This window comes from Crinia signifera, chromosome 9 (genome assembly GCF_055691185.1).
Source record: "Crinia signifera chromosome 9, ASM5569118v1, whole genome shotgun sequence".
Classification (NCBI taxonomy): domain Eukaryota; kingdom Metazoa; phylum Chordata; class Amphibia; order Anura; family Myobatrachidae; genus Crinia; species Crinia signifera.
Genome location: NC_139225.1, coordinates 81469780 through 81483800, shown reverse-complemented (window position 1 = coordinate 81483800; position 14021 = coordinate 81469780). Strand labels below are relative to the sequence as shown.

Genomic DNA, 14021 nt, shown 5'->3' with positions numbered 1-14021 from the left:
CCAGACCAGCTAGGTCTGGGAACTGACACTGCAAACTCATTTTACTGTTTTTCTTTTTTGACATGACTGCATGCGTCGAGATAAAAATAGTGCCAATTTTTTAGCTCCCTGCCAACCATGAAGTAGTTTGACTGACAAGCACACATTGCCCATTCTACAGGATCAGGACATCTAGGTGAGAAACTGTCTCTCCGGCTTTATCCACGAGAGCTGGGTGTTCTGCCTGCCTACAGAGACATTGCACCTCATTCCAGACAAGGACTGATGATATGAAATTATATGAGATAACAGTGATATTGCAGGTTCTTTCTTGAAAATCTCCAAATCCACTATTCCTGCATCTGCAAAAGGTAAAATTAACATTTAACATTATGCCCAACATATGGGTTTTTTATGACTATTCTGACAATTCTTATTTACACCGATATTTGTACTAACTTGTAATATCTAAATAAAATGTATCTAAAAGGATAAATAACTTTCATGTTTTCCAGAAATATACTAATCAATTTCTTTGTCCAAAACAAATGAATAAAGTTTTGATTCAAAATGAAATTTCTAAAACTTGTTGCTCCAAAATAAGCTAATTCCAATTTTTCTTAAAATATTTTGGAGATGAGTTCATGGGAAATAATGTATGTTACTAAATGTAGCTATTACCTATTAACCATGTTCTTAGACAGTTCAGTACATTAAAATGGTGTTATTGCACCAGATAGGATAGCTTTCACTCCTTATCTATGCAGTTATTTTATTGCAATGTGTTATTTTATGATTTTCTTTTTTTTTTACATATTTTAATGTAATATTTTGTTTGCATGTTAAACTTTTTTCCAATATATTATTCCCAATATTATTATTATTATCATTTTATTTATAAGGCGCCACAAGTGTTTCGCAACGCCGTACAAAGGAACAGTACAGGGAGACAAAACTTTGAATAAATAACAAAAATAGAGTACAGGTAAAAAGCGCCACAGTTCAATACACATTACAGCTTAAATATAAGTAGTGAGGACTCAATCAACTTACTACTAGAGGCTCGTGGCCAATGATGGAGATGAGTATGCGGACAAAGATGGTTACTGAGTGTTTGAGTATGGGAGAGCTGTGAGTGAAATGTGAAGAGAAGAGAGTTTTGACAACAGAAGGGAAGAGAGCCCTGCTGTTACAATATGCAATCACCTAATGTAGTGGCAAATCTGTACACATCAAATTGACAGTATAAACTGATATAGAGAAACAATCAAAACAGAAATGTTCAGCGCTGACAGCTATGTAATCTAAGTGTTACACAGCTGCCTCTGCAAGGGGGGGAGAGCTCATTTCCCAAAGTAGAGGGCACAATTTCTCTTTGATAGTGAGAAAGTAATGTGTTCTACTGTATGTGTAATGTATCACAGTCATTGAATAATGCTTGGGGAATGCATAGAACTAAGAGTACAATGTATAAGATCAGCTTTTGGCTACTGTACCACTCCTGTTATACATGGGTGATATATAATGCTTTCAGTTGCTGGAGCTACTGTAGGTTGCTGGAAATTATCCATCTGCTCTTTACAGTTGCAATATTGGGCATTTTGCCATATTTAGGAACACAGTTCAACAAATCATTTAGCTTAGGAACTTACAGATATGCTATTCATTTACCGTAAATTAAATGTGGTGCTGGAGAAAACCGTTTGTGCCAATATCAAGAGACACATAGATTTTGGATGGAAAATGGATGGCTCAGTTAGTCAATACAAAATCATAAAAACTAATTGGTATCTCTGCAAGGGATGAGCGAAGGCAAAGATTATAGATGGCTGCTAAAACCTGTAGGTTTTCCTGTCAATACTCAGGAGCTTGGATTGTGATTTAGAAGCAATGTTCCCCAGATGGCAAACAAAAACCACATAGCAACTATACATGCATATAGGATAGCAATGACATAAGCAGTGCAAACATACTCCTTTTACACCAAAAACCTGGTTCCGACCCGGTATTTGAAACATTGTTTCAATCAGGGTCAGATCCTGGATTGCCCCTTTTACACTGCGGTATCAACCCGGATTATCCCCGGGCCGGCACCGTTTCCACTGCAGGGGGCGGTGCTTGGAGATGACATCATCTCCAAGTGCCAGTACCGCCGAACGACGCGCCAGGATCGCATGCTGGGAGCAAGTGCAGCACCAAGGTAAGCTGCTGGGCTTCCCCCAGCCTTCGTGCACTCCTAGCCCCCTGTAAAAACCGTTATGATAACAAACCGGTGACTAAAGTTATTGTTACACTATATTCTCTTGGTTTTATATTCGTTACCTTATAATACATATACCGTTACCCTTAGCAACAAGGTTACCATAGTGATGTAAGCATTTACCTTACTCAGAGTTAGGTAAATGCTCTCCTATTCACAGACACTTTGGAGGGCTGTAAACCACATTAGCATATGAATAGCTGCTCTTGAATCCATTGTACAATGTATCCCACATGTTGAACCTGTTCACTGGCTTGATAAGAAATAAACCCATATACATTACTATATGCTTCTCCAGAAATAAATCTATACTGCATGTCTATGCGGCCCCACATGAGACTATACGTGTGACTCACTCGCTAATACGACTAATCTCCTAAGAATATATATATTGAAAAATACCACACAATATAAACTTTCAGGTTACTGACAGTTATCTTTCAGCGATAATCGCTATCCACACTTATAACAATAAACCTTTCTTTCGCATCTGAGATGCCATTATAAGTATAAAGAAATGATGCACATAGACACAAGGTTATATTTAAGATCACAGATAGTATATTATATGGGAAAATGGTCCAAAAAGGGTAACAGATATTTACATGGTACTTACACAATACTGTTTAGACTATACACAGGTTATAACAACCATAACAATTATACATGTAAATGAACGCAGGCCCAACACCATCCTAACACCAGCATACACACATGGATACAATTACCGCCACAGAGACAGGGGAAAAGAGCCCTCCTTGGATCACATCTTCTTGGTGAGACTGCGAGATCAGAGAGAGAAACACAGTATATTTTTGGGAGCAGGTAAGGGGGCGGGGGAGTCAATCTTGGTTGGCATTGGCTAAAACAAAGAGACTGGGCCTCTCTTTATTGGCCCTCCTGTCCATAGGGGCATCTTCCTGTTCTCATGATGCATTTCCTTTAAATACTCCCTTTGTTTCTGGCCATGAGGCAAGAACCTGTTTTGAATTGATTTGTCCTTGGTGTCCCACATAATGATTAACTAGATTACACAGTTAAAATATATCTAAGGTCATGTATTGTGATCACATTACAATCACCATACTGACCTTGTGTCTGTGGCGGCAATTACAACATTTCTACATATAAAGTATGGACGATCATATTCCAATACTTTGGGGAATACACAAATGTACATACAAAAAGGAATATCACTATGATTTAGCCATTAATGCATTACGTCCGTCCTTGTCCATGAATTTATGCTAATAAGACGCGACTGTGCCTGAGTATTGCGTAAAGGCCGACCGTAATACGCCAATGGCGTTTGAGGTGCAAATAGGTTTTCCACAGTCCACCCTTTGATAGTCAAATAAAACTATCACACTACACAATTAATAATTCATAAATTTGCATTAATTTCCATATTTCATAAAAATTTTAATTTTTCATACAAATTTTCACTGATGAAAGGTTTGTGAAGCGTGGATCGTGTGTGTATGTGCAGTAAGAGGGGATGTATCATTTTTGCGCTATGGCTAATCCAAGATTAATAATAAATGGGGGGAGTACATTTACTTACTGTCGGCATGTCCAAACCATGGCCCTGCAACAGTTAGAGGGTCACAGCCCAGACACGCCTGACTGGAATGATACATTTGGGGACGTGTGTGTGTGTGTTTAAGTGCGGTGTTCCTGCATTGATCGTGTGTTGTATAACCTTGCCGCAGGGTGTAATAGGGTGAACAACCTTCATATGACCTATAGAAGATGATGGAAGAAACATTGATGGGTATCATAACAAAACAATTTTCCAGGATGATGTAGAGAATGGGGGACAGTCGTTTCTTTGAGAATTTTACCAATGAGTCATGTGTAAGGGTCATCGCTCCACCTAAATAACACCATTCGTTTGGATTCACAAAAACACCTTTAAATGCTTGCTTGTCACAGATAAAAATAAACGTCATAGTCAGAACTCCGCCTCTCCTTATCCACCCTTTGGTAGCGGCAACACCTTGGGGAGAAAAGAGATGGGAAAAACACAAGAACAAAGTAAAGTTTTAATCTTCTGCCTGTTTCTTCTTTCTTCGTCTGGCCAGGGGATAATTAGGGTAGTCTTTCCTTTGCCTTTATCCTTCATTAGATATCTCGGTTTATTCGTCTCTCAGTCACCCCGGAACAAGAGCTTCTAGCGATACTTCTTTCTCGTTGCTTCTAGCATCAACCACTTCCGGGACATTGACCTTTTTACAACGGGACGGATGGATCCAAGCTTCCTTTTCTGCAACCTTTACTGCTGTGGTGCTGAACAATAGTACTTGGTTCGGTCCTTCTCACCGATCTATCAAACAACTTGGGCATAACAAATTTCAGATCACAACAAAAGTCCCCTGGCTCCAGACAATCACAGTCCTTTACAGGCAATTAGGATGTCAACACTGATAACTTTCTCTGCTGCATTGTAACTTGTTGGTTCTCCTTCATAAGATATAAACAGTCACTTTATTATCACACTTTAGCCATAATGTGGATGTCTTCTGAGCAATAAATTGAAGGGAGACAGGTTAAGTGGAGTTCTGAGAGTGGTTCTGATACTATACAGCACTATCTGCAATGCCTCAGGCCATAGCAAACCCTTATTTCAACCATAACTTTGCTCAATGGGATCCGCAAGGAGTATAGAGTTTACCATCAATCCCTAGGAGCTTACACATGACTTGGAAGATTTTTTTATATACAGTGTGTACTTTTGGGATACCATATCTCTAAACAAATACATCAACACATACTAAGAGAACAAAAAGAAATTCCTAAACAGTTCTAGAGTGGACTGTACAAAGTCGATTTGTATTACCTGCAAAGAATCCTCTGGAGGAGGGAATGTGGAGATGGCTCTGTGGGAACAGCCTCTCCAGTGTCTTTCCTCAGACAAGTAAGGCATGACATTGCCATCTTACCTGCCTGTGGACCGAACTCTGGTGCCCACCAGTAAGTTTTGACCAGTTATCACATACCTTCGCTACCAAGACAAGTCAAGCCATAGGCTATCTCTGCCATGACAGTGTGGCATGCTCTGGGAGTCACTGGTTTTCCTTGTCCATCTTTCCATTCCTGTCCACATCCCTTTGGCCTCCAGACTGCTTTCTCCTGCAGGGAACACAAATCTTGCACCTCTATATAAAGACACAGACATTTACAGGGGGAACAAAAACATTATTCGCAAAGCGCGTAGCTCACCCAGCTGTCCCGCCAGCATGGCTATCATCAAGTGACACTGAATCCTTATCAAAGGTGTGGGCTTTACACTTGATAACAGCCACTCCGTCCGGCAGCTGTGCGGCTGTCAGTAGTCCTCAAATATACAACGCTTGCGCCACTGGAGTGTCAGCTACTGTCACAAGATCTCTGAGGCGCCATAGGGCTCCAAATCTCTTGTGTTACCCCAACAAACGTACTTAGAGTTGGCATAGGTATTGACTGCTTTTCCCTCAGCCAGCTCACGCATCTTGATCAGTGGCACTAATTAAGCCACTGTTGCTGAGTGAGATGGTCCAAGGCGACCCAGTCTCTACTATACCTTCTCCATCTATTACGGTATAGCCAGTGCACAATTCTCCCATTTCGGTGTCTCTGTGGCAGCTGCCATCAGTGGGGAAAGAAATTACTCATCTCTACCTCTTCCAATGGGTTGTTACCACCCTTTGGGGATATGCTGCAAAGGTCCGATTCAAACACTTCATGCCATCATGTTCGTCTAGGCTCTCACTAAATTCTACCATTCCAGCAACCTCAGCATCAACTCCCCCCTCTGTGCCTTAGAGGGCACACCTGGTAAGAGTGTTGCTGGGTTTACAATATTACTGGTAATATTTATAATTTTCAATGCAAGTTCCCATTCAGTGAACTTGGCTGATGTTTAGGCAGAATTTTGGGAGTGTCCAGACTGTATGGGGAGCAAAAAGAGCCAAAACACACCTCAACATCACATCCTCAGTCTTGTTTACCGGTAGTGCTATGGCAACTACACTGGGTAGACAAGTAGGAAGTGCTCGAGAAATTGGGTTGAATTGTTCACTGCAGTACGACATTGGGTCAGCTGGCATCACCAGGTTTCTACATCACTACTTTGGTCGCACACCCAGCAAGTTATTTGCAGTGCAAATCACATGGTCCCTGTGGTCAGGCATACCCAAAGCAGGAGTTCTGACTTGCTTCGAATTCTTAAAAATACAACACCAGGTTCCTTTTCATGTGGAACCTGTCTTGGTCTGCCTGACTCACTTAATTCCTGCATTGAAAATACCAAACCAGAGAAACATGGGATTCATTCTTGGTAATATCACCAACTGTCTAATGAGACATGGGTTTGTTGCTGGGTTTGCGACTGGTATAAGACCTTCCTTCCATATTACAATTTCTATGGTAATGTCCTTACTGTTTGTATTTAAAGCATACTGGGGTTGTCTTATTTTGTTGTTCAGTATGCTGGGGTCTGGTTGGACCGTTACTATGAGCACGGATGGTAAGGGTCATTAGTCTATTGGTCAGTGGCAGCCTCCCTTAGGGCATCTATTGTCATGTCCTTCCAATTTGGGAAGAAAATCTACAGTTTAGTATTAACCCCTTCCTGACAGAGCTAGTTTTGGCGTTCCTGACAGAGCCATTTTTTTCAAATCTGACATGTCTCACTTAAGTGGGGATAACTTTTTTTTGCTTTTACTTATCCCAGTGATTTTGAGATTGTTTTTTCGTGACACATTGTACTTCAAATTAGTGGTAAATTTGGGTCGATACAGTCTGTGTTTTTTTGTGAAAAATACCAAAATGTCGTGAAAAAATGGAAAATTTAGCGATTTGCAAAATGTTAAATTTTCTGCTTGTGAGACAAATAATCATACCACTCAAAATAGTTAATAACTAACATAGACCATATGTCTACTTTATATTTCCATCATTATTTCAACTTCCTTTTAATTTTTTTGGACACTAGGAGGCTTACAATATGAATAGCAAATTCTCAAATTTTCAAGAAAATTTCAAACACTGATTTTTTTAGGGACCAGTTCAGTTCTGATGTGACTTTGAGGGACTTGTATGTGAGACACCCCCATAAATGATGCCATTTCAAAAACTGCACCCCTCACAGTATTCAAAACAGCATTTTGGAAGTTTGTTAACCCTTTAGGTGTTTCACAGGAATTAAAACAAAGTGTAGGTGAAATTTCAAAATTTCTTTTTTTTTGCAGATTTGCAATTTTAATACATTTTTCTAAGGAACACAGTACATTTTACTAGAGAAATGTGACTAAAAATTGATTCCCCCAATTCTTTTGTTTTCATAAATATCCTATATGTGGCCCTAGTGTGCACGTTGACCAAACCACAGGCTTCATAATAGAAGGAGCACCTACTTGATTTTGGAGACTCCTTTTTCTGAGATTATTTTTTAGGCACCATGTAGGTTTCTAGGCACCATAAGATGCTAAAATTTAGGAACCCCCCCACAAGTGACCCCATTTTGCAAACTACACCCCTCAGGGAATTCATCTAGGGGTATAGTGTACATTTCAAACCCCCAGGGGTTTCACCAATTGTGGTACAACTGGGCATTGATAATGAAAAATTAAATTTTTTACACAAAAATGCAGTTCTGGCTCAAAATTTTTAATTTTCACAAGGAATGAAGGAGAAAAAGCACCCCAAAATCTGTGCCCCAATTTCTCCCGAGTACGGCAATGCCTCACATGTGACCAAAAAATACCAGTTGGGTGCATGGCAGGACTCCGAAGGGAAGGAGTGATTTTTGGATTTTGCAGCTCAGATTCTGGTGGAATTTTGGTGGGTGCTATGTCGCATTAGCAAGACCCCCCAAGCACCAATACAGTGGAACCCCCCCACAAGTCACCCCATTTTGCAAACTACACCCCTCAGGGAATTCATCTAGGGGTATAGTGTACATTTCAAACCCCCAGGGGTTTCACCAATTTTGATACAAGTGGGCATTGAAAATGAAAAATTAAATTTTTTTACACAAAAATGCAGTTCTGGCTCAAAATTTTTAATTTTCAGAAGGTATGAAGGAGAAAAAGCACCCCAAAATCTGTGCCCCAATTTCTCCCGAGTACGGCAATGCCTCACATGTGACCAAAAAATACCAGTTGGGTGCATGGCAGGACTCAGAAGGGAAGGAGTGATTTTTGGATTTTGCAGCACAGATTTTGGTGGAATGAATGGTGGGTGCTATGTTGCACCAATACAGTGGAACCCCCCCACAAGTCACCCCATTTTGCAAAGTACACCCCTCAGGGAATTCATCTAGGGGTATAGTGTACATTTCAAACCCCCAGGGGTTTCACCAATTTTGATACAAGTGGGCAGTGAACATGAAAAATTACATTTTTTTACACAAAAATGCAGTTCTGCCTCAAAATTTTTAATTTTCAGAAGGTATGAAGGAGAAAAAGCACCCCAAAATCTGTGCCCCAATTTCTCCCGAGTACGGCAATGCCTGACATGTGACCATAAAATACCAGTTGGGTGCATGGCAGGACTCAGAACGGAAGGAGTGATTTTGTGGATTTTGCAGCTCAGATTCTGGTGGAATTTTGGTGGGTGCTATGTCGCATTAGCAAGACCCCCCAAGCACCAATACAGTGGAACCCCCCCACAAGTCACCCCATTTTGCAAACTACACCCCTCAGGGAATTCATCTAGGGGTATAGTGTACATTTCAAACCCCCAGGGGTTTCACCAATTTTGATACAAGTGGGCAGTGAACATGAAAAATTACATTTTTTTACACAAAAATGCAGTTCTGGCTCAAAATTTTTCATTTTCAGAAGGTATGAAGGAGAAAAAGCACCCCAAAATCTGTGCCCCAATTTTTCCCGAGTACGGCAATGCCTGACATGTGACCAAAAAATACCAGTTGGGTGCATGGCAGGACTCAGAAGGGAAGGAGTGATTTTTGGATTTTGCAGCTCAGATTCTGGTGGAATTTTGGTGGGTGCTATGTGGCATTAGCAAGACCCCCCAAGCACCAATACAGTGGAACCCCCCCACAAGTCACCCCATTTTGCAAACTACACCCCTCAGGGAATTCATCTAGGGGTAGAGTGTACATTTCAAACCCCCAGGGGTTTCACCAATTTTGATACAAGTGGGCAGTGAACATGAAAAATTACATTTTTTTACACAAAAATGCAGTTCTGGCTCAAAATTTTTCATTTTCAGAAGGTATGAAGGAGAAAAAGCACCCCAAAATCTGTGCCCCAATTTCTCCCGAGTACGGCAATGCCTGACATGTGACCAAAAAATACCAGTTGGGTGCATGGCAGGACTCAGAACGGAAGGAGTGATTTTTTGGATTTTGCAGCTCAGATTCTGGTGGAATGAATGGTGGGTGCTATGTTGCACCAATACAGTGGAACCCCCCCACAAGTCACCCCATTTTGCGAAGTACACCCCTCAGGGAATTCATCTAGGGGTAGAGTGTACATTTCAAACCCCCAGGGGTTTCACCAATTTTGATACAAGTGGGCAGTGAACATGAAAAATTACATTTTTTTACACAAAAATGCAGTTCTGGCTCAAAATTTTTAATTTTCAGAAGGTATGAAGGAGAAAAAGCACCCCAAAATCTGTGCCCCAATTTCTCCCGAGTACGGCAATGCCTGACATGTGACCAAAAAATACCAGTTGGGTGCATGGCAGGACTCAGAACGGAAGGAGTGATTTTTTGGATTTTGCAGCTCAGATTCTGGTGGAATGAATGGTGGGTGCTATGTTGCACCAATACAGTGGAACCCCCCCACAAGTCAGCCCATTTTGCGAAGTACACCCCTCAGGGAATTCATCTAGGGGTAGAGTGTACATTTCAAACCCCCAGGGGTTTCACCAATTTTGATACAAGTGGGCAGTGAACATGAAAAATTACATTTTTTTACACAAAAATGCAGTTCTGGCTCAAAATTTTTAATTTTCAGAAGGTATGAAGGAGAAAAAGCACCCCAAAATCTGTGCCCCAATTTCTCCCGAGTACGGCAATGCCTGACATGTGACCAAAAAATACCAGTTGGGTGCATGGCAGGACTCAGAAGGGAAGGAGTGATTTTTGGATTTTGCGGCTCAGATTCTGGTGGAATGAATGGTGGGTGCTATGTGGCATTAGCAAGACCCCCGAAGCACGGTGAAATTATGAACCTAATATTCCATAGATGTGTGGTATAATTTAAAACACTCCTTTATACATAGGCCGGGTTTGTCGGGGCAAGTGTCACACTGGAAAATAGTTTGCTTTCTTATTCCCTTTTTATAGCAAACTTTGCACCTTTTTTGTGTCCTGCCCTTTTTTCCAGTGGAGGGGATTTCATCAGGAAAATGCTGCCCTGGTACAATACGGGGGCCAGTACTAGAAGTACTGGGGCCCTCTGCCTGCTGGTTCCCAAATATTAGGCCCTTTATGACTTCCTCTTGAAAGTGCATAAATGTCCCCCTCTGGCCGGTAGAACGGAATAGCACGTAAGCGTTATACAGTGCCATCTGGATGATATACACGGCCACCTTCTTGTACCAGATTTTTGTTTTCCGCAGGGCACTGTACGGCTTCAGTACCTGATCTGAAAGATCCACTCCGCCCATGTACCTATTGTAATCCAGGATACAATTAGGTTTTGAGGTGTGGGTACTGGTACCTCGTACAGGGACGGAGGTGGTACTGTCTCCGTGAATTGTTGTCAGTATAAGGACATCCCTCTTGTCCTTATATTTGACCAACAACATATTTTCGTTGCATATTCCCCTGCTTTCACCCCTTCTCATTACTTGGGCAATGTGCGTTTTTGGGAGGCCTCTTTGGTTCTTGCGCACAGTACCGCAAGCTGCTGTACCTCTTGAACCAAGGGCCTTAAACAGGGGGATGCTAGTGTAAAAGTTATCCACATAGAGGTGATAACCTTTATCCAGGAAGGGGTGCACTAAATCCCAGACAATTTTCCCACTAACACCTACGAGGGAGGGGGGGCATTCTGGCGGTTCAATTCTTGAATCCTTCCCTTCATAAACCCTAAACCTGTGGGTGTACCCTGAGGTGCTTTCACACAGTTTATACATTTTTATGCCATACCTTGCCCTCTTACTGGGAAGGTACTGGCGGAATTTAACCCTTCCTTTAAAATGTATAAGGGACTCGTCGATACAAATAAATTTTTCAGGGATGTACACCTCTTCAAATTTGGCACTGAAATGATCAATGACCGGCCTGACTTTGAATAGCCGGTCAAAGGTGGGATCATCTCTGGGTGGGCACTGTGCATTATCGGTGTAATGTATGAATTTAAGAATTGTCTCAAATCGAGTCCGGGGCATGGCCATACGGTAAAATGGAGTACTGTACAGAACATCTGTACTCCAATATTGCCTAATTTCTGGCTTTTTTACTATGCCCATATGAAACACCAGACCCCAAAACGTCATCATCTCTACTGCATCTACAGGGGTCCACCTAGCAAATGATGACGTGGGGTTTTGAGCAATAAACTGCTGGGCATATAAATTAGTTTGGTCCACCATTAAATTTATAAAATCATCAGAGAAAAATAATTTGAAAAAGTCAATTTCTCTGAGACCTGTGGAATCAAATTGGATTCCTGGCATGGCCAAAAACTCAGGAACCTGGGGCTCAAAATTGTCTGGTGGTGGGGTCCATACTAGATCAATTATTGGGGGGGGAATCTCAGCTGATCTACGGGGGCGTCTTTGAGGGGGTCCCTCATCAGCAGAGGAGGAAGAGGAGCTTAAGGCAAATCCTTCAAATTCCCCGCTTGCATCACTGGCTGTGTCAGAGTCAGAAGCAAGCATGGCATATGCCTCCTCCACTGAATACATTCTCCTGGATGATTGGGAGGACATTTGGGAGGACATTTGGGAGGACATTTGGGATGCCATTTTTATTTTTGTGTTACCGGTAGTGAAATGTTTCAACACGTGTATAGTGTAGGGGGGGGCACAAACTTTATTTCAATCCGGGGGGTATGTAGTGTGTAGTGTGTATGTAGTGCAGAAAAAAAAAAAATACTTTATACCAATAAAAAAAAAAAAAAATGAAGGTGTTAAAAAAAAAAAAAATGAAGGGGTTAAAAAAAAAAAAAAGGAAGGGGTTAAAAAAAAAAAAGGTCCTGCGCCAAAAATTGAGCACAGATGTTGGTCAGTAACGTCTGTCACTAAACAGCGCTCAAAGGCAACAGGAATTTGATCAAAAAAAAAAAAAAAAATAGATCAACCCTGTGCCGAAAAAGATGATCAGTGATGTACGTCACTGATCAGCGCACAGCGGCCACAGGACACCCACAAAATCACAGTGTGTGTAAAAAAAAAAATTAAAAAAATACCCCACAGCACACACACAAAAAAAAAAGGTGATCAGTGATGCGACACTGATTACCAGTGAGGTGCAGCAGGTGCACAACCTTTGGTGCAACTGACAGGTATATATAAAAAAAAAAAAACCTCTGTACCCCCAAAAAAGTTGCTGATCACCTCAGATATAGTGATCAGCACAAAAGGCGGGGACAGCAGACACAAAATTTAGCACTCTCTATCACTATCTCTCTCTATCTCTCTATCTCTCACTATCTATCACTATCTATCACTCTATGACACTGCAGCAGCAGCACTGACAGGTATATCTATATACCTGCGCCCCCAAAAAGTTGCTGATCAGTTAATTTATACTGATCAGCACAAAAGGAGGGGGCAGCAGTCAGTTATATAAAAAATATATAGCACAATCTGTCACTATCTCTCTCTATCTCTCTCTATCTCTCTCTCTCTATCTCTCTCTATCTCTCTATAACTATCACACTGCAGCAGCACAAAATATAGCACTCTGTCAGTAGGCCTCTCTCTCTATCTCTCTCTCTCTCTCTCTCTCTATCTATAACTATATCACACTGCAGCAGCACAAAATATAGCACTCTCTGACACTATCTCTCTCTCTATCTCTCTCTATCTCTCTCTATCTCTCTCTATCTCTCTCTCTCTATCTCTCTCTATCTCTCTCTATCTATCTCTCTATCTCTCTATCTATCTAGCTAGTACACTGCAGCAGCACAATTTCACAGGAAGGCACAATTATTGAACAGGATCCAGGAAGCAATCAGCAGCGATCAGGTAAGTATTGCAGCAAGTATTCTGGTCAGTATGGCGGCAGGGGGGTACGGTGACCGCACTGCACGCTTTCCAGACCGGAATGGCGTCTGCAGTGCAGTCACCGTTAGTTTAAATCCCCCTCCTTGGCTGTGATTGGTCCGTCGGACCGACGGACCAATCACGGCCTTTGGGGGCGGGCGGGGTGAGGTGGGGTGACACCAGTGTCACCCTTACACCCCGCGGTGATTGGTGCTGTACTTTACAGCACCAATCACCTCTGATCCCGTGTCACCGGCGAACGTTATTCGCCGGTGACACAGGAAAACGCTGTGAATGGCTGTTCACACTGAACAGCCAATCACAGCGATCGCCGACGGGGGGGCGGCATCGCAGCCCCCCCGGGGCATGCACGGACATGTCTGCTGTCAGGGACAGCAGACATGTTGAAACTGTCACCGCGTCTATAGACGCGGTGACAGTTTAAATCCATGACGTACATTTACGCCATGTGTCGGGAAGTGCTTCCCGACCATGACGTAAATGTACGTCAAATGTCGGGAAGGGGTTAAATGGTTCTTTTTATCCTTTTATCACCACAGAAACAACTATTTCTCTATGGGATTCAATTGTTTCAGTCAGGGGTAACTAT

At 41.9% G+C, this 14021-nt stretch overlaps 1 protein-coding gene across 1 annotated transcript in view; it reads left to right on the top strand.

The window, feature by feature from the left end:
• Positions 1 to 219: 219 nt before the first annotated feature.
• Positions 220 to 14021, top strand: part of ATP1B4 (ATPase Na+/K+ transporting family member beta 4) — a 100097-nt gene continuing 86295 nt past the window's right edge. The window contains exon 1 of the mRNA XM_083160577.1: positions 220 to 350. The gene's annotated coding sequence lies outside the window, so the exon portion shown is untranslated. The remainder of the gene's footprint in view (positions 351 to 14021) is intronic.